The sequence below is a fragment of the Carettochelys insculpta genome, chromosome 2, assembly GCF_033958435.1.
Source record: "Carettochelys insculpta isolate YL-2023 chromosome 2, ASM3395843v1, whole genome shotgun sequence".
Taxonomy (NCBI): domain Eukaryota; kingdom Metazoa; phylum Chordata; order Testudines; family Carettochelyidae; genus Carettochelys; species Carettochelys insculpta.
The window spans coordinates 166,966,135-166,988,113 of NC_134138.1; the positions used below are offsets into that span (position 1 = coordinate 166,966,135).

General features: G+C 46.2%; 1 protein-coding gene across 1 annotated transcript in view; it reads left to right on the forward strand.

Moving 5' to 3' along the window:
* Positions 1-805: 805 nt before the first annotated feature.
* GALNT1 (polypeptide N-acetylgalactosaminyltransferase 1) overlaps positions 806-21,979 on the forward strand; it is a 142,637-nt gene continuing 121,463 nt past the window's right edge. Inside the window, exon 1 of the mRNA XM_074988007.1 lies at positions 806-1,393. The gene's annotated coding sequence lies outside the window, so the exon portion shown is untranslated. The remainder of the gene's footprint in view (positions 1,394-21,979) is intronic.

Consider the following 21,979-nt stretch of genomic DNA (forward strand, 5'->3'; position numbering starts at 1 on the left):
GTTAAATGCAGGATCAGAACCTTACAGTGTAATGCTAAAACACTTTTTTCTACCTCCTGTATAATGCTTTCCTATTACATAGGTCAGCTGTCTTTTGGAACTACATAATCTGCTGCACACAGCACAGGAGTGTGCAGCACCACGCTGTGTGCAGCAGATTACTGATTTAACTGAGGCTGAGATGGATAGCAGGAGTGTTGATCATCTTATTGTGACATCTGCAGAATATGCATGTGCTAATATCTGCTCGGAAAAATGCGTCACTGAAAAATGACTTTAGAAGATTAGATAAAGATCTGTGTATTGCACATATTAAAGTACAGTTGCCCAGTACCAGATCCAAAACAGACTGCGGCCCCGTACGTCTGTCATAGCTTGATACCTGTCTCTCCCCTCTATATTTCTTAACTTTTTGCGCCAAAGGACACGTTGGAGAAACAAAATCCATTTTTCTCCCCTCCGAAAAAATAAAGGCATGGGCGAAACACAAGTCTGACAGCCGGCTCCAGACACCCAAGGGCGCGGTTAAGCGCAGGCACGCTGAGTGTCCTGCGACCCTGCCTCATAGCCAATCCCCTCCCCTGCAACGCCCTGGACAGGCGGGGCGACGTGATGCTCTGACGAACAGCATTATGCACAGCAGCTGCACGCCCCGCCCCTATCCCACCGCAACTCCACCCCTCTCCGCAGCCTCACGCCGCTCACCTCCTCGCGCACCGGCCGTCCCTTCCCCCTGCGGCCGCTAGCGCACCACGTGGCTCCTGTGGACATCCGGGTGAGCGGGGGGCGGGGCCGAGGCCGAGGGGGTGGAGCTCGGGCTTGAGCCGCGCGCGGACTCTATCCCCCGCGAGGCGCAGGAGACGTGTTCGCGCGCCGGGGCCGTTACAGCCCCGCGAGGAAGCCGCCCCCGCCCCGTCATGGAGACGCGGTCCTGAGGAGGCCTCCGGAGGCCACGGCGTGCGCGAGACGCGACGCCCAGGAGCAGCACCGGGGGCCGGCGGAGCGGTCCCGCCGGGCGGCGCTACGAGGCGCTGAGGGCGGCGGTTCCGGGAAAGCGCCTCGCGCTGCACCCGCAGCGGCGCTCCCGGCGGCCGCGGCAGGAGGGGCCGGGGCGGCTTTCCGCGGCTGGCCTGTCCGAGGCGGCCGCCGGTGCTCGGGGACTTCGCAGCGGGCTGGGAGGCGGTGCCGGCGCCGGCGCCAGCCGCGCCTGAACTTTACCGGAGAACGGAGCATCCCGCAGCCCCAGCGGGCAGTGGAGGATTCAACCGGCTTATCGCGCTTCGCCTCGCCCCTGGTGCCCCCCTGCGGCCGGGCGGCGCAGAGTAGCGGCTGCTTCTTTCGCGGGCAGCGGCTCTCCCGCCGGCTGGGAACCGCTTGCGGACGGGGTGCAGAGGTGAGTGAGGCTTTGGGGACGGGGCTATTCCCCTCCGCTCCCACGCGCTCCCGGGGCCGCCGGTTCCGGCGCTCCCCGCCTTGAGGAAGCGAATCAGTGAAAAGCAGAAGTGGGTTCTTGTTGGTTCCTCTCGTCATCGCCGAGGAGCTGCCCTCCCGCTCCATGGTGTCGCTTGCAGCAACTGCGGGGGGAGCCCCACTGGCCTGAGGCTCGTATGAGAAGGGGATGGGGGTATCCAGGGCATGGAAGATCCGCTACTACAGACGCGGAATTTGATCTGAACCTGGGGTCAGAAGAGTAACAGCTGCATCCCCCATCGCTTCCCTTTTGCACCGCTGTCACATGAAGTTTGATCAATTAATGGTCATTACATAATACGTGACTAATAGATTACTGTATCTTATTCAGTGGAATCGCAGGCAGGTTTGTTTTATTCCTTTTAATTCATAAAGCTGAAGCAGATAAAACAGTTCTAAACCTTTTTTTGGCAGCTGCTTTAAAACAAAATAAAAATGCGGTCCAGTAGCAGTTTAAAGACTAACAAAATAATTTACTAGCTGATGAGCTTTTGTGGGACAGACCCACTTCTTCAAATCCTGAAGAAGTGGGTCTGTCCCACAAAAGCTCATCACCTAATAAATTATTTTGTTTGTCTTTTGAAGTGCTACTGGACTGCTTTTTTGTTTTGGTAGTCTATAGACTAGCAGGGCTATCTCTCTGTTGCCTTAGAACAAGTTAGTTTGTGCCCGACTCTGCTGTTTTGTTTATTAGTGAGCTAGTATTTACTTCTAAGAACCTTTTCCCAGAAGACTTACCTCTAAATATGGCCAAATCTTTTTAGGTTACAGAGTCTCATTGGTTTTAACAGCATCCAGAACCTGTTACTCCTATGCTTCTTGGGGACAAAAGACCAAATAAGGGCTTTTCTTTACAGCAGCTGCTTTGGAAAATATTTTTTGTGGCCTTGCAAAAAGTGAACCACAATTTTTTTGTTCTCTGTAAAAATTCAGCTGGTGCTCCATGAGCTCTAAATTTACAGCAGCCAACAGCTGTGCTAACCAAAACTATGCAACTAGCTACGTTTTTATACACTTTATTACTCCTTACTAGGGGTTCTTTGCAGAAACAGTGGCAACCATGTTGCCTGTAATGTTTCTGACTTAAGGCACCAGAGAAACCATTTTTATTGCAAAAGCTTGTTTATACTGGAGGAAGCATTTCACTTCCCCCAGCTAGCTTCATAATTTTCTGGTGTTTAGAATTTTATTCAGGTTCTTCATTTAGTCCTGTGTGGTGTATGTTTTAGTAAATGCTTTTGGTATATAAGATTTGAATACATATAAATTTTGCCATGTTGGCTAACAAGTGTGAATGCAGGTCAGCAGGCAGACATTTCTGGAACCAGTGGTGTCAATAAGATTGCATATGCACATTTAAAAAGAGGTGATACGAATGGATATCCTGGAATTTTTTTCAGCACAGCAAGAGCATCACTTCAGGGATCCAGGAGCTGGAGTGCGGAGGGAATTGTGTTACTGATCACTGTTTTCACAGTGTGATATGTTATATAAGTAAAGACTTACATGAGATGGACAGTAGACTTTAGAGATGTTAAGTTTCTTGGAAATTCCATAAGTACTGTGTGACAGATATTAGGGGGGTCAGTTCTGAGGTCATGCAATTGTATTTTTACATATATGCTCTTTAAAATGTCCCTGTCATCTCAAATTTAATTTGTTGAAAGGTAATAGGAAAAACTCATTTTTTGAAAGTATTTAGTATGGAGGTGGTAGTGAATCTTGTGTTCCAAACTGTTATGCTGGCAGAACAGGATGTTGCAATCTTGTCAATGAAGGCTGTTTGTTATCCTTTTCTGTGGGAAGGCTAGTATTCAGAAACCCATAAATATGTGCGTGTTTAAATTATTTCCTTGTTACGACTCTCCAGTTGTTTGTTTCATTGGGGAAATAATAAAAAGTGTGTTAGAGGGGCTCATCTAATAAATCTTAGATCGTTATTTTGATTACACTGAACATTTGATGAATTAAAGTTATCAGTTAAAATATAAAATTGAATGGCATGTATTAAATTTGTTTTAGTGACATTAGTGCTGGTGAAACATTGGGTAACAGCAGACTGAAGTAGTCATTTCACTGAACCGATACAGTATAGATATTAACACTGCGAAGTTATTTTGTCAGTACACTTGTACATTCATCTACAGGAATTATTTGAATATACCTAGTTGCTGTAAACAAGCATGACTCATTTTGAATTCTGTAGGAATTTTGTGTTACTATACTGAGAAGGATTTGGTCAATAAATTAAAATCTGGCTTTGTATACTTCTTGAAGTGTGTAGTTTTAATATCTCTGTTTTCTAGAACCATAGACCTTTTAAATGGCATTTATATTATAATATTGCTATAATCTTCGTTGTGACTTTAACCAGTGGTGGCAATCTGCAGCCTGAGAACTCCATGCCGCCCGTCAAAGTTCTATGTGTGCCCCATGGGACATCTTGTTGTTGACCACATACAGGGTAGCCAGATTGCCCTGCTTTCCATCCACGTGTTTTTTTTTTTTTCCCCCCCCTGCCAGTATTACTAAGTGGCAAAACACTTAAAGCAAGGGCACCTGAACTGAGGTACGAGCTGATTGCATACACTGACTGTGAGATCCCTGCACTCCCTCTCCATACAAGGTGCTGCTATGGTTAGAGCCCTGTGTTGATACAAAATTTGTATCTGCATCCACAAAAATGATCTGTTGATATCCATACCTGGGGATATAAAGTAGGTATCTGTTGATTTACAGGGCTGTAGTTGTGGTTCCATCAGCACACTCTGTGTGTAAATCTAGGTATGCAAGTGCAGTTTGAAAAACTACCCTATCCTGAGAGACCATCTTAATTATGACAATCTTGCTGACCTACTGAGATGGAGGGCCACCCACTCACTAGCCAAGGTTGCCCATCGTGGCTCTTAAATAACTGTGTAAAATACCATTGGTTCTTTAAAATTTTGAATACGTATAATTTAAACTTTGTCTTTATTACTTTCATATGTCCAATGTGTTCACTTCTGTTAAAAGTAGTTGCTTACTTATTGCATGTTCATTCTTAATTTGTGGAATAAAGTCTATTAATTCAGTCACGTATCTGAATATGTTCCAGGATTTTAGGAAAGGTTTAAAGAACAAGCAGTTCCATGGATTTGCTGATGCTTGAAAATTTAAAAAGCTTTAAGACCCATGAAAACCACACATTCAGGATAGAAAAAATATTTTTAAGTATGGCACTTCAGGTAATGGTGAAGTTATTACATTCTGGAAAACTTCTCAGGAGTCCTGTGTGTTTGTTAAACTGTTGCACCTGCCGACTCTCAGATATCTTGATACATCCATTTTATTTTCAAGAGCTTAGTGTGTGTTTTAGTCCGGTAGTGCTGCTAGCATACAGGAACTGTTGATCCTTAAATTTTCTTTAAAAGTTTAGCAGTTATGTTTTAATCACATTGGGTTAAACTTGTCATTTTTGTTGAGCTCATGGACTCTACTTGTAGTTGATTTGGTTCAGTATACTGCCTTAAAGGGTGCCTGAACAATATGCCTTACAGGAAATGTAACAAACCTCACAGTAAGCAGATGTGGACTAATGTGTGTCAATTAACATCTCATTCTTCCGGAGAGGTTGTGACCTGGGGCAGGGGATTGAGGTGCAGGGTCTGAGAGAGGTTGTGGGTGCAGGACGAGGGACAGAGAGTTGAGGTTATGTGGGATTTTGGGTGGAGTAGAGACAGATTAGGGTTATGTAAGTCTGGGGAGGCAGAGGGAGTGAGGGTCTGGGATTCTAGAGGCAGGCTCTTGCCAAGAGACTTACCTGAACGACTCTTGGCCAGCAGCCTAGCTGATTTTCCAGGCTGCTTGCCTGCCGCCGTGGGAAGGGCCATGTGCTGCTGTGAATAGCTAGGAGCCTAGGGGAGAGGTGCTGTAAAAAAGGAAGCTCGCATTGTCCAGAAACCAACCAGTGGAATTGCAGGGTTCCCTCCCACCCCCCAGGCTCATAGCTATTGTAAAACAGGGACCTGCAGCCACTTTTGTGAGGTGTGGGTGGGTGGGGCAGGCATGGAGATTGCCTGAGGCTCCCTGCTGGATTCACAGGCTGTGTTTTGTCCTGCCCTGGTGTAAACCCTGAAGAACGTGGGGTTTTATATACCTTTCAAAAATTATAACAGTATCTATTAACTGAATAGTCTCCTGCACATAGATGGTCCAGTCTTACTCCATTTTGACCTCAGTGATAATAAGGAAAGTTCTAAGCTGGGGGTCAGCAACCCCAAGCATGGGTACCAAGAGTGGCATGGAAGCCAGTTTTCATTGTCATGTGAGGTGGGAGCTCAGCCCCGCCCCTCCTCTCTCATGCAGCCAGGAGCTTGCTGAAAGCCACATGTCCTGTGGATTAACAAAAGACCAGTTAATGCTACCAACCACCACCTAAATGATAAAGCTCTTCATCTTTATGAATGAAGCTGTTGTAAGTTTGACCAGCATTCGGCTGGTACACAGAAGTCAGAAGTTCAAATTCTGGCACTCCACTTTGGAAAGGTTGCTGACACTTGTGCTAATAAAAGACTTGACTTTGATACCTTTCATTTTCACTGAATACCTCTAGCCTTGTCTAAACTCTTCATAAAAGTGTACACTTACCTCTTTTTTAGTCTGCTAAGGTAAACTATTGTAATATTTCATATCTCTTATGAGTGGTTTTTTTAATTTTTTTTTTTGTGCAACTCATTTTTGCCAGCATTTTTTGTTGAGATTGTCTGTTCACCTAGCTTGGTTAAGGTCTCTCTGAATTTCTTTGACGTCTTCTCTGAATTTAAGTAACCTAGATAATATTATCCTCTACCAGGGATTCCCATCCAGTGGATCGCAGTTAGATTTGGTAAGAGTCACCAGCTGGCTGTCTCAGAGCCACATGTGGTTCTTACAGAAGCAATTTTTGGCTCTGCCACTGCTAGCTTCTCTGGCTCCCAGTCCCTGTCCTACCTTGCCATGCTGAAATGAAACTCAGTTTAGATGGCTTAATGCCCGGCAAGAGGGATCTGGCCATTACACCAATTGAGTTCCATTTCAGCACAGCAGGGAAGGGGAACTTCCTGCACTGCAGATGGGGGAAGGAAATATGAGGGCTGGGCGGGAGCCACACAGAGGAGGTGGCAGCAGCAGCCCAATGAAGGAACTTGTGTAAGGTCGGTGAGGGTCAGAGGAGGCTGAGAGTGCTTTAAGCCTGGGGGTGGGGGTGGCTAAGAGCCAGCTAGGGCTCTGTGCCCCAGCCAATTCCCAGTGGCAGGGCTATGGAGTCCCCCTCCCCTGTCCTATGAGTTGGGTTGATCTGTCGTGTTCATGCACCCAGTGGCCTGTGATCCCCAGTGCCATGCTGAAGGCTTTGCATTTATTGACAACTAAAACTTGCAGAATTTTGCAGTATTTTAAAAATATTTTGTACAGAAATTTTAATTTTCTGGTGCAGAATGCCTGCAGGATAGTTGTCTTAACTTCTGTTCCTTATCCTGGAATAAGACAAGCTATGAAAACAATGATTGTGGGAAGTCAGATTCTGCAGTACTATAATCGAGCGAGTCATTTTATTTTGAACTTGATCGTAACTTCCTAAGTGCAATTGTCCAAAATAAAACATGTTTAAATGTGACTCGTACACTTCAAAGGTATTATATAATCTTCCTCCAGTTATCCTGAACCCTCTTTTTATCATATTTGATCAAATTTATTCCATTATGTGGACTAGAACAATCATAAAATCAAAGGAGTTGGTATAGTTTGAATTAGTATAGTAAAGAAATGGTTAACGTTTTCATTACTTAGCTTTTCAATTATTTAAATATATGGGTTTACTTATACAGTGGAGTACAAAGGTTTTTAAGGGAAGTCTTTTTAGTGAAAATAGAGATCACTGACTTGAAAAATTTGTATGAATGCTTCTTTATATTCCTATAATAGCTCTGGACTGTGAACTGTGTTTTAGTATGGTTAGATGAAAGTCTGATTCTAATCTAATAGGTATTTGTTTATATTCTGAAACCATGGACTTTGTAGGTGACCAAGAGCAATTATACTTCCATAAAGGAAATTTTAATTCCTCATTTCCTGTCCCTTTAATTCAGGGGGAGTCATTAGGCAAATCACAGGCCAAATCCAGATCACCAGACCTGTTTGATAAGACCTCCAAATTTTTTAAGTTATTTTTTCCCCTCTGCAGTCTGGACCTTGGGTACACTTTTGACCAAGAAATTTGGACCTTGTCAAAAAGTACACTAACCCTGGAGGACCTGTGAAGCTGGGTATCATCTGCTTTAGTGCTCCTTGTGGTTGATTTTAAAAGATGTTTGTCAACATGAAATCAGTAAAATAATGTTTCTTGTGTATGTTTGGACTTTGAATCCCTCCCAGTTTTTACAGCAGTACGATCACCTGCAACTTTTACAATTTTTTTTTCTCGCTTCTGTGATTACAGGGGAACACAAATTATATAAACTCACTCTGTAGGGTACTGAGGCACATAACACAGATATTTACAAAATTCTAAACTTTAATCGTTTCATTATATAAATCTTGGGTTGACTGAAAGATTTTTATTTTTATGCAATGTATTAGCAGGAGAATTGTAAGCAAGAGACAAACATGTTAGGTGAGAGTTTCCCGAAATGTGGTATGCATATCGCCGGTAGTGCACAGCAGAAAATAAATTACTAAAAATCAGGAGACTGGCACTGGGAGAGGGTGTACGCCGATAAGGCCGCTGTTCCGAAAGGGGTACGTGAATGTTTTATGTTTGGGAAACACTGTGTTAGACAAAGACCTGTCAGGAATGGTCTGGATATTATGTAGTCTTGCCTGTTGAAGTTCCTTCTACGGATATTAATGGTCAACCAGTATGAGGTAGAGCAGCCCCCCCGACCCACTTCAGGAAGTGGGTTGCTCCATGTCTGCAAGGCTGCCGTGGGTGGGGGTGCTCTAGCCAGGTTGGAGCAGTCCTGTCTGTAGTGAGGGAATGGAGGGGCTGGAAAGGCCACTCCCGGCCAGATGGACAGGAGCTGCACCCCCATCTCCCTTTTCCCCCGCTCCGTTCCCACTGAAGGCAAGGGCTGCCCTGGCCAGACTGGAGTGTCGCTGCCTATGGAGGCAGACTGGGGCTCCGGTTAACCAATTAAACAGGATTTTACATCTCTAGTTCCTTCCAGTTATGCATTTCTATGAATTTGTGAACACCTAAATAGCCTGGATCCAATAATCTTAGATCAACTCGTTCTCTGGGACATTCTGGTGAAGTTGCAGTCAGAGGAAGTATGAGTTGTTTGTCTTTGGAAGTAACTTCTCCTGTTGGTCTGTATAGCCAGAGTTCATCTTTTTTTCCCAGTGTGGTGACAGGCTCATCTCTTTTCCTTTGCACTTAATTAAGTTGTTGGTGGTGGAATGGGACTCTTGGATGAAGATGTGAAATGAAACTTTCAATTTATCAGGTATTTGGTCTTGGAGTAACTGATGGGGTTCTCTTTTATTATTTTTTGCAAAATTCTTAATAGTGGTTTAGCTTTGGATAGAGGCTTTTTCATAATAGGGCTGTAGGTTGAAATAAATCAGTGTATACTTGTTAGGGTTTAAAAACAACCAACCAACCAACCTTGGGTAAGTTTAATCTGTAAATTGATGTCACTTAAAGAAGCTCTGTGAGGTCCAGGAATTTTTTGCAACTGACAGGGAAACTTTACCACAGAAATCAGTACTGCATTTAATTTGTCCCACTATTTCATTTATAACAGTACTTTGGCATAATTAGTTAAGGATGGCATTAAGTGGAAGAAACCATGCCGGTAGACTTAAAAAGTACTTGCACTAGACAGGCTAATGTTTTCAAGATCTTTTCAAAATATTGAACAGGCTTGTACTTTAATAGTGATTGGTTATCTTGTTGGATGATCAATAAAATGCCTTAATTTTACTCTCCTCAGATGGATACTTTGGATGCAGATCTTGGCTATGCTGGTGTTCTTACTGAATAGTACCACTAGGGATAGTCTTCCATGCTGCTAACCTTGCTGAGCTTCTGTAGAAGCTCAGAGAGCAGGACCAGCAGCAGTTGCAGCTGCTAGGAGGAGGCACTCTTTAAAAACACTTCCTTTTCCTCACTTTGCAGTCTTCCATCTATATATGATATTGGTATGAACACAATGTTCTGTAGTCCTCAAAAACAATGAGAAGTCCTGTGGTACCTTACAGACTAACAGATTTATTGGAGCATAAGCTTCTGTGGGCAATGATCCACTTTGTCAGATGCATGTTCTTTTGTAGTCCTGTTTGCTTTAAGTATTGAAAACCAAAAAGACAGTACTATCTTTGGTTTTGCTGGACAGGAATTAAATATTTATTTTTTGCAGCTCTTATATAGATGAAGTTGCACCAGGCAGACCTTTTTTGTGTGTCAGCTTTAAACTTGCTTTTCAGGCTGTACACAGATTTTAACAGATTCAGCTAAGTAATAAAAATGTAGGAAGCTGTTGTACCACAGGTGGTAGCTCTCTAGATTAATTTTGGTTCAGTTACACAGGTGATGGAATCACTTGAGGGTTTTTTGTGAAATTTCCTAATGCAGACAGATTGAATACCCTCTGTTCTGACAAATAGCAATTTCCTGTAAAGAGCACCAGAGTGAAACTTACCAGGATTGCATCTGTCCCCCTGTTAACTTCTCACACAGGAGAAGTTTTGGCTTGTGGTTGGCGAAGCCATATGGCAAATCAGTTTTGTTCCATACTTTTGATATACAACAGCCATTGAGACTGTAGAATTTTAATTCAGCTGTGATTCAAGTCCATTGCCTGTTGGGTCACTTTTCGCTTTGATTTGCTTCTATCATAGGTCACAGTAGAATTCAGATCTAGCAGGTGCTTTTGACAGAAGGGTACTTGAATCTGACTTTCTTTGCAGTCAGATTATTTGGTTCTCAACAATGCAGTGTCTGAATGCCCTCCTCACATTCAACATCCCTATGAGATATAAGTATATTATCCTAGTTGTACATAAGGGAAAGCATAATTTGAACAATCTTTGTCAGATCATAAAAAGTCTCTTGTAGAACTTTGAAACAATCCAGTTACTGGGTATCTCATTCCGTTAACAAGATGACCATCCTTTTTGACCACCTCTCCACTGCGTGATGTTCACATTTCTTGTAATCTTAAGACATTATAGAATTCTGTCTTTCTCTACTTTTAAATATATTCTCCCATTTGAATCCATTTTCCTGGTGATGCTACCTTGGAGTGGGGGAGGGTATCCCTTTTTGGTAGTTTCTCCTACAAAAATCTCAAACTTCAGTTGTTCCTTAGGTTGTCTGAAATAATTTCTGAAGAGGAATATGAAAGTACTGTTTTTCCTTTTAAAAAAAAAAACAAAAAAAAAAACAGCCTACTGAGGTGTACGTTTTCTTGTACCTAAACAGAAAATGATACAACGAAGGTTCTTATGTCAGACAGAATTAAGAGCTAAAACTTCCTTATTTTCTACAAGCAATCAGAAGAACCATTGAGTGGGAACCAGACTGATATGGCTAGTGGGTAGAATCATATGTCAGTAGTAGTTGAGGAGGGGATTGTATGCAGCTAGCTAACTGTTTGGGGTTGCAGAGGGGGAAGAGGTTGGGTCCAAGTCTTTATTCCAAGATAGTTGGTCCAACGTGAGGAATTACTGCAGTGGCTTGGAGTATCCATACAGGGGAAGATGGGTTTGTGTTATTACTATTGTGAAGGCACCATCAAAGTAAGGTTTCATTCTAAAATGGCCTTAAAAATGGGCTACAAATTTAATTTTTTTTCTGTAATTGTAGGTAACCAACTGTAATGTTTCATCCATGCTCATTTTGTTTTGCCTTGAATTTTCTGTGTGGCACTTGTTTGTCCTCTGTTTTTAATAGGAAATACAGTAAAAACTGAGTTATCTGGCGTTTGGCTAACTGGCACATTTGGCTAATCGGCATGCTGAGCTGGGGCTGGCTACTGCAGAGCAGGTGTTCTGGCCAAGGCTGGCTGCCATGCGGCCATCTGTCCACTGCCCAGCTAGGAGTGGGGAGTAGAGCAGGGCCAGCTGCCCATTGCCCAGGCTGGGGCAGAAGAGGACCAACTGTTGACCCCATTTCTAATAACCAGAACGTCTTATTATCCAACGTTCCTCCCAGGGCTGGGGAAGTGGGATTTTGAATTGTGCTGAACTCGTGTTAATGCACGATTTCGAGTTGCGCTTAGCTCGCGTTTCGAGTGTTTACTGTATGTCTCTCGGAATAGAAAACTGAGTTTTACATGAAGAAAAGTGCCCTTTTTAGTTGTGGAAAATTACAACAACTCTATTGGAAGCTACAAACTATCACCACCTTACCTCTGAAATTCCTTTTGAAAACTGATTTTATGATGTCTCCAGTAAACTTATTAGGGTATGTTGTTGTATTTTCGTGAAATAAATTATTTAGCAGGCCCTAGCTGTGTCCTTCCCAGAGTTTTTGTGCAGTCCCATTGATTGCTTTCCCATCCTTGTCCTCAACGCTGCTTTATTTAGCACTCTATCATAATGGATTGTGTTTGAAATTAGACTGTCAAGTCTTCTGAACAAGGTTCACGTCTTGTGTTGTGCTATTAAAACTGTTCTTTAAAACTTCCATTTTTAAGCATTTTTATGTCAGGCACCACTTTTCAGCCTTGCAATTATCAGGGCCCACCCAAGCTGTCTAATGTAATGCAAATTGATGGAAATTTCAGTTATGTTCATAGTAAAAAAAAAAAAAAAAAAACAAACCTCTTGCTAATGTAAGAAAATAAATTTGTAAAGTGTAAAAACTTTATTAATCAGTGTACAAATGTGAATACACATATATAAAAACAATAACACATTTCAACATTTTTAATGAGATGGATGAGCCTGAGACCCAGCAGCTGATTGTGCTGTGCCACCCCTTACGAAATTTCATGCTCCCCTGAGAGACCTGCCCCTTGCTTTGTTCACCACTGGCTAGTTCTGGGTACCAAATTCTCATTTTGTTTATTATCTTATTGTTTATATTGTTATACGGAAGTGGTAGTGCTACCTAAAGTAAAGATTTCATGGCATCTCATTATAAGATCCTGTTCTCAGTTGCTTATAACTTTGCCAAACTTCAGTCATTTAGGTTCAAAATTTTCAAGTTGTATGTTCTCAATTTTTTGGGAACATTTTAGCAAAAATGAGTCACTTTCTGAAAAGCAAATTAGGGAAAGTATATTTTCCAAAAATACAGGCATATAGTTTTCTAAGAAACTTTTAGATGAGAAGTTCTAGTGCCTTTTTGCTTTGGAACAAGGGCTTTGGATTTTTTCCAGGATTTGCTTTTTATTGGAGCTTTTTGCTGTTCTTGGGGTGGGGGTTTAGGTGATGTGGAGAGGGATGCCTTGAGATTTTGCCATGTGATTAGCATTTGAAAAATCAGGTTGGATGTACGAAGAGACTTGTTAGAATTTGTTCTAGATTGCCTGAATTTAGCGTGGTCCTGTTGAGGGAAACATTGGCTGAATGAGAGAGTTGGTGCTTCCAGCTGCTCTGGCCTGGAGCACGCTTTCCAGTGTCCCCTCTAGTCTCATTATTGGCTCTCAGGTAGTAGGGAGGAAGGATGCATCCTGATGTGAGTGTCAGATGGTCTGCGTGAATGCTATCTACCTCATTTGTTGCAGAAGTTGTAATATATTTAAGGCAGGGGATGGTTCCATGGTTAAGGCTGCTGAAAGCTGACATGAAGGACTGGATTTTTTTTCTTTCCCTGCCTCTGCATCTTCAACTAATTTTTCACAAGTGGTCACTAATTGTGTATTACTTTCTTTTCTGGTTGCTCAACAGGAGAAGTTGGGGTCTTGTTTCCACTAGTGTTGAGACTCAGAGGCATCTGAAGTCAATGAAACCTGTGCTTTCAGCCTAGAAGTGTTACACAATGCTAAGTGTTCCGCAAAAAAAACTAACTCTAGGCATCTCAAAGTGAACATGTAAAATAGTGGGAACTTCTGACTCTCATGCTTATGCCTTAATGCTCGATCTGTAGAATGGGGGTCGTAATAGCATCTGACCTTATAAAGATTTATTTAAAAAAAATTAACTTACCCAGGTATTAGAGGGATGAACACCACATAATGAATAAATAGCGAGGAGTGGGGCTGCACATGGAATAACAAGAGTAAAAGTACTGAGTATCCGCTCATTTGAGGAGCAACTTCTAATCTTCACAACCCATACGTGGTGTAAGGTCATGGTCGTAGCCATGGGTTGAAAACAATGTTGTGTATGCTAAGGAGTGCAGCATAAATAGGTATGTTACAGTATTTGTGGAAAAAACATGCCCATGGGTTTCCTTTTAAAAAAGCAAAATATTACATCTGCAAGAAGCTCCTATTCTACTCTATAAAATGCAACATGAGAAGATCCATCAGTTTTAAGACATTTCAGAGTTTCTCACAGCAAAATTAAGGAATAAAAATGAAACACTAGCACATTTGTCCAAAATAACAAACCTGAGGAATTTGGCTTGGCGGTATTATTTAATTTTAATGTACTTGTTAGAATAAGACCACAGCTCATATTGTGACCACAACATTTCCTTGCAGATAATCGAATTATATGTCTCAACTACCTGTGGAACAGTGATTACTTTTTCTAAGGCTCAGGAAAAGTGAGGTGGGAGAAATACATACAGTCCAAACCAGGTGAAGAAGGGGAAAAGAGAACAGTTGTTTAATTCTAGCGGCTACGTCTACACTGCAGAGATCTTTCACAAGAAAACCTTCCAGGAGATCTCTTCCGAAAGAAGTTCTTTCGAAAGAGAGCGTCTGGACACACACAAAGCAGACCAGGAGAGTGATCTGCTCTTTAGAAAGAGTGCCCACACAGCTCCCACTACAGACCAGGGATTGAAAAGTCAGGCCCCATGAGGACTCCTTTCAGGAAAAAGAAAATGGGGGCCTGCAGAGGGTCCCCACACACTTGATTTCAAAAGAAGCTTTCGGAAGGGGGTGCTCTTTCTGAAATGGAAAAGGAAGAGCGATTTCAAAAGGAGTGCCACATTCTTTCAATTTAGTTTTGAAAGAAGGCTTTCTATGTGTAGATGCGCCACTGGATCTTTGAAAGAGCCCCTTCTTTTGAAAAACCTTTCAAAAGAACCTGCTAGTGTAGATGCAGTTGTTTTGTTTTTGGCAATGGATAAAATGCATGGTGGCAGTTACCTAGTAACCAAAAGAAACTGAAGTAATTTCATGCTTAAACTATGGAAATGTTTCCTGTAAAAAGACAAGGGGTTATTAGGGTCCTGAAATTTTGTTCTTATACACTGGCCAATAAAACATTTTGTGTGAAGGGAGTTGAGATTTGTGACTTTACCGTAGAAGCATTGTGTTCGAGTTATATTTTAACCTCTTCTGTATTGTCATTCCTTTCATAAGATTTTTTTTTTCTCTGAGAAGCAGGTTAATGTAGCAACCAGGAATGTCGAGGTGAGACCTGAATTTTGTTTCAAGTTCTGCCACTGACTCTATAGCCTTAGTAAATATAAAGACAGGCCATTTAATCTCTCTGGACTTCCATTTCTTCTTGAAAATTATGATATTTACCTACCTTTTGTATTTTAAGATTCTTCTTCGAGTGTCCCCGGGGGTGCTCCACAATAGGTGTCGGGCTCGCCCGGCGCCGCAGATCGGATCTTCCAAGCAGTTTCTTCTGGACGGCGCATGCGCCGGTGCGCGCCGCTCCCTTGCACGCTCCTGGCCACGTGCGCGATCCGGTCCCCGCCAGTTCCTCTTAACCGCCGTCGGCTGCAGACGGAATCCGACTAGGCTACGGCCAAGTTAGCGTATACAATGGTTTTAACTGTTTTTTCTTTAAAGGTTTCAAGTTCTTAGGCTACTGTTGAGTTAGCCAGTTGTTGTTATTTTCAAAAAAAAAAAAAAAAAAAAAAAAAAGAAACAACAAGTGGGACGGCATTCAGCCCAGTCCTAGTATCAAGCGGAGCACCGGAGGCCAGGAGCCTAGGGCCATTAGCCCTCCTGCCGCGGCAGGCTATCAGAGAGGGGGAAAAACAACACAGAGAAGGTGCTAAGTACCCATTAACAACTGAAAGACTCACCAACAATGTCCTCCTCAGGATTCAAGAAATGTGAGTCCTGCCGAGAGGCAATGCCAGCGTCTGATGGGCACAGTCTCTGCATAAGGTGCCTGGGGGAGTCCCATGTCACGCAGAAATGCTCCTTCTGTGCAAAATTAACAGCCAGAGCAAGGAAGGACAGGGAGATGCGGCTTAAAATGCTGCTCTTCGACAAGGCCCTCCAGCCAGACCTGCCAGAGCAGCCGCAGCAGGGGGGACCCTCCGGGGCCCATAAAAGGAAAGCCGCCTCCCTCACCCCATCAGTGCAAAAACGGAGGAAAGCCTCCCCAGCCTGATCCCTGCCGGCAGCAACAGCGAGCGGGATGGGAGGAGCGCGCAGCCCCCAGCTGCAGCAACAGCTGATCGGTGGCGGCACGGAGAGCCACGTGGAGGTGGCTCAGCCTCCGAGAATCAAACAGCTGCCCCTCACCGCAGGCAGGGCGGCGGCTAAACAAGCGCCGGTAGCGGCAGCACCGACCCCCGGGGAACCGGCGGTGCAGAGTGTGCAGGCACGCAGCCTTCAGGCACCGGAGGACACCGCCCATGCGGCACCGCCCATGAGCGTGCCGAGCACAGCGCGGACGGGGCCGAGATCCCCTACATGTCAGGGGGCGGAGCTACCTCCTCAAGGGAGGGGGAAGGCTGCACACAAAACAAGGCACCGCAGCCCCTCTCCAGACAGGGCTGCAGAGTTGCTCTCTCTCAGCCCTCCGCTTATGCTGCAGACTCCAACCAGAAGGCAGGGGTCCCCCCTAGCCTACCCGGAGCCCCCGTCTCCATTTTTACAACCAGCCTCGCCCTGGCTGGGACCACCTTCACCCATCCTGGGGTTTGAGCCGCTGGAATCCTATCACAAATCGCTCTCCAGAGTCCCAGATCTGTCGACAATCTCGCTCCCCCAGACGTAGAGGGTATGCACCAAGGGAGTGGTCTAGGTCACCTTCCCAAGAACAGTGCCCATGCTGCCATGGTCGCCCCTATCACGCGGGGCATAGACACCACCGGCAATCTACCAGGGAAAGATCCCCACAGACGGTCCCGTATCCCCGAGGGCAATCGCGAACGGGGACAGAGACTCAAGTATCTCAGGGGGAACTGGTTATGGAACCCCGAGATTTTCCCTTGCAAGCTTCCAGCGAGAGGATGTACCATTGCCAACAGGAACCGGAAGGGTCCAGAGAGGCATACCCTAGTGGTTCCTCACTCTCCTCCCTGGACGAGGCTACAGCCCAGGGGGACGTCCATCCTCCGGACGATCTCAAACAGTTTCAAGAGCTGTTTAAGAGGGTGGCCTTCACGCAAGGCATCCAGACAGCAGAGGTGCAAGAGAAACACCATAAACTCCTCAAAAATCTGAGACCTCCGGCCTCCTCCAAAATAGCAATACCGCTTGATGAAGCAATCTTGGAGTCCGCCAGTATGATATGGAAGACACCTGCGACTATTCCGCCTGTCCACAAGAGAGCGGATAAGAAATACTTTGTGCCGGTGAAGGGCATGGAGTTCCTGTTCAGCCACCCACAACCAAATTCCTTGGTGGTGGAGTCGTCGCAACAAAGATCAAAGACATCTCAATTCAAGACAGGGGGAACAGACAAAGATGCCAAGAAGCTAGAGCTGTTCGGCAGAAAGGTCTACTCCTCCTCCACTCTACTGTTGCGAATGGCAAATTACGCAGCGCATTTAGCGAACCATAATTTCGACAACTACACTAGGTTAACATCCCTCATGGACTCGCTTCCAGAGGACAAGAAACCGGTGCTCAAGGCCATCGTGCAAGAAGGCTACGCGGCCTCGAGGACGGGAGTTCAGATCGCCCTGGATGTTGCGGACGCAGCAGTGCGTTCCACAGCTACGGCAGTGGTGATGCGAAGGGAGTCCTGGCTCCAGACTTCGGGTATACCGAGGGATCTGCAGGCAAAGATAGTCGATCTTCCCTTTGACTCGCAGAAGCTGTTTGCTGAATCAACTGACTCGGTCCTTCATTCCAGTAAAGATTCAAGAGCCACACTTAGGACCCTGGGGATTTACACCCCTCCATACAGAGAGAAAAAGTACTACCCTCAACAAAGACGGTACCAGTACCAGCAACAGCGTCCCCAGTACCACAGGGGTTACGAGCAAGGGCGACATCAACAGCACCAGCAGTACAGAGCTCCCAGGCGACGTTCCCAACAGAGCCGTGCGTCCTCGGGGCAGGGCCAAAGGCCACAAGTTTGACACACAGATCCAGGGCTGCGCCATCACTACCATCGCACAAGGTCATCCGAAGCGGCTATTCCACCATCGCCTCCGACCATTCTACGACCAGTGGCAAAGGATCACCACAGACAAATGGGTGCTGGAGATCATAGCCACGGGGTACGCCATCCCCTTCCAGTCGCTCCCACCGCCACGACCTCCACCCAGGCCCCACCTCCAGGAGGCCTCCCACGTAGCGAGGCTCAAGCAGGAGGTAGACCATCTCATGCTCATAGGGGCAGTGGAAAGAGTGCCGGAGCAACTGCAAGGGAGAGGGTTCTACTCGAGGTACTTCCTCACGGAGAAAAAGACAGGAGGCTGGAGGCCCATCTTAGATCTTCGTGGCTTCAACCGGTACCTGCGCAAGCAACGCTTTCGGATGATCACAATCGCCTCCATCCTTACGGCACTGGACGATGGAGATTGGTTCGCAGCCCTCGATTTACAAGACGTGTATTTTCACATAACTATCCATCTGGCTCACCGGCGATTCCTCCGGTTCATGGTAGGCAAAGAACATTTTCAATACAAGGTCCTACCGTTTGGCCTCTCCTCGGCCCCCAGAGTCTTCACCAAGACCTTGGCAGTGGTGTCAGCCTACCTGCACAGACAGGGGGTATTTATATTCCCGTATCTGGACGACTGCCTACTCAAAGGGGCCTCGAAGGAGGAGGTACTACGCATGATACGCATCACAGCAGGCACGTTCTCTTCGCTCGGCCTGGTTATCAATCTGGCAAAATCAAAGATAGACCCCGCACAGGACATAGAGTTCATAGGGGCACGCATAAATTCTATTGCAGCGAGAGTGTATCTACCAGAGACTCGCTTTCGGGCCATCGGCTCCCTCGTGCAGGTCATCACCTTCAGCCCTACGGTGCCGGTCCTGACATGCTTACAGCTGCTGGGCCACATGGCAGCGGCGACGTTCGTAGCACAGAACGCCAGGTTACACATGCGCAGCATGCAGCACTGGCTGGCCAGCTTATACAAACCGGCAGCACACACCGTTCACAGGGTGGTGTCGCCCACAGCAGAGGTGCGCAAATCCCTGCAATGGTGGGTAAACCCCAAGAACTTGCTAACGGGGTACCCTTCCACCAACCACAAATATCGGTTTTTCTTACTACAGATGCCTCTCTCATAGGGTGGGGAGCACACATGGGCGAAGAGGTGACTCAAGGGCTGTGGTCCTCCACGGAGCAGTCACTGCACATAAATATACTGGAGCTCAGAGCAGTGTTCAACACCTGCAGACACTTTCGAGACCATATACAAGGCAAAGTTGTCGGGATCAGTACAGACAATACCTCCACCATGTTTTATATAAACCGGCAAGGAGGAGCTCGGTCCCGTGCCTTGTGTGCGGAAGCAGTCCGGTTATGGAACTGGTGCATCACCAACAATATAATCTTGAAAGCCTCGTACTTACCAGGCGCTCACAATGTGAAGGCAGACCAGCTGAGCAGGCGTTTTGCACTCACGCACGAGTGGCAGATCCGTCCCGATCTGCTATGACCGATTTTCCACGCATGGGGTTTTCCCCAGATAGACCTGTTTGCCACTCAACACAACAAGAAGTGCCCACGATTCTGCTCCAGGGCAGGACTGGGACGGGGTCCCTGGGGTACGCGTTTGCGATCTCGTGGAGGGGCCCCCTGCTTTACGCTTTTCCTCCACAGTGCTGATCCACAAAGTCTTGCAGAAAGCCAGGAGGGAAGGAGCCCGAATGATCCTGATAGTCCCAACATGGGATCGACAGCATTGGTTCCCCCTACTTCTGCGCATGTCGGACCGTCCACCGATGCCCCTTCCGGTGGCGCCGGATCTGCTCACACAAGCCCAGGGGTCCATAGTGCATCCGCACCCCTAAGGCCTGTGACTACAAGCGTGGTTAATCCATGGCTCAGCTCCCTAGAGAGCACATGTACGGAGGAAGTGCAGCAAGTCCTAGAAAGTAGCAGGAGGACTTCCACCAGGAAGACCTACAAGCAGAAATGGACTCGCTTCACGGCATGGTGTCCTACCAAACGGCTAGCCCCCGCTTTCGGTGCCTATACCTGTGATATTAGAGTATTTACTGGACCTCAAGAGAGGAGGACTCTCACTATCCTCGTTAAAGGTCCACCTTGCCGCCATTTCGGCGTTCAGACACGAGGGGGAAGGGCACACGGTGTTCGCCCATCCCATGGTTACCAGGTTCCTCAAAGGGTTGGTAAACCTATACCCCCCTCGGAAACCGCTTCCACCTTCGTGGAACTTGGACTTGGTGCTTAATGTGCTAACAGGACCACCGTTCGAGCCCTTGGCCACGGTTTCCCTCCGCCTCCTTACGATAAAGACGACCTTTCTTCTCGCAATCACGTCAGCTCGCAGGGTGAGCGAGCTTGCGGTAGTTATGGCAACGCCACCCTGCACTGTTTTTTCCAAGGAGGCGGTAACCATACGGTTGCATCTAGCCTTTGTTCCCAAAGTTTCTTCTGAGTTTCACATTAACGAACCTATTGTTTTACCCTCGTTTTATCCAAAGCCTCATAACTCTAACAAAGAGGCGCGCCTACACCTCCTGGACGTGAGGAGGGCGCTAGCCTTCTATATAGACAGGACCAAGTCCTTCCGGAAAACAGATAGACTCCTAGTCTCTCTCGCTCCCAAACCGAAAGGAGAAGGTCTCTCTTCGCAGAGAATCTCGAAGCACATCGTATCCTGCATAAAAATATGCTACGAACTCAAAAAGACTCCTTTACTGGCCACTCCCAGGGCTCATTCCACTAGGGCGGTGGCAGCATCAACAGCCTTTTTCAAGGGCGTTGCGCTAAAAGACATTTGCAGAGCGGCGACCTGGTCATCCTATGACACCTTCGCCAAACATTACGCCCTTCACAGGGTATTCCAAGAGGATACCCGTCTCTCGACAGCGGTCCTCTCGGGGACAAGCTGCACATAATCCGATTACCCACCTCCTATCTTGGGTTACTGCTGGGTAGTCACCTATTGTGGAGCACCCACGGGGACACTCGAAGAAGAAAGAGAGGTTCCTCACCGTAGTAACAGTGGTTCTTCGAGATGTGTCCCCGTGGGTGCTCCACTACTCGCCCATCCTCCCCGCTTCGGATCTCTGTTTAGTGTTTTGCAGGAGCATCCGAGGCGGTTGGTCAAGGAACTGGCGGGGACCGGATTGCGTACGTGGCCAGGAGCGCGCAAGGGAGCGGCGCGCACCAGCACATGTGCGGTCCAGAAGAAACTGTTTGGAAGATCCGATCTGCGGCGCTGGGCGAGCCCGACACCTATTGTGGAGCACCCACGGGGACACATCTCGAAGAACCACCGTTACTGCGGTGAGTAACCTTTCTTTCCCAGGTGAAGAGCTCATAATGCCAGAGTTAAATCTTTCTAACCAGTACTTTCCAGTTTATGGAGGTGATGGCCATGTCAGTCTTCTGCAGTTGCTAGGAACTTACTTTGTGAGACTTCAGTAAACTCTTATTTAACTGGTATTTGAGTAACTAGCCCACTTAAATAACTGGCTTAACTCACAACCAAGTAGCTTTGGTCAGGAGACATCAGGCGGGAGCACAGAGAGAGTGGAGGAACCTGCCAGATGCACTCACATGCATCACTGAGGGGTGCAGGGCAGTACTGAGTGGGCTGGCCCTCCCGAAGGGCAGAGCATTGCTCTTGTGATCGTATGCAAACCCCAGCCCTGATACTGCTTCTCCTCTGCTCAGCAGACGCTGTGTGGGAGGGCGGAGCAATGGTGTCAGGGCTGGGGTTTGTGTGCAGAACAAGTCATGTTCATGACTTTTATTAAAAATACTCCTGACTAAATTGTAGGTGCTTTGGCGGGGGGAGTGAGAAGAGGAGGGGGCTGTGGGAACACTGGGTTGTTCTAGTACACCATGACTGCTGGTGGAGGGCAGCTTGGGGCCTCCCAGGGTATGGGGCTATCCCAGGGTTCTGTGTATGAAAAGGAGACATTCCAGCAAAATGGTTGCTGGCATGGCTCTCTGTCTTCACACATTTTCTGAAGGTAATTCCTGATCATGTCCCTAATTCCCTGGCAAACTGGGTGGAAGATATGGAGAAATGGGGTGATATAGTTCTGTTCTTTCTCTTTATTATTGA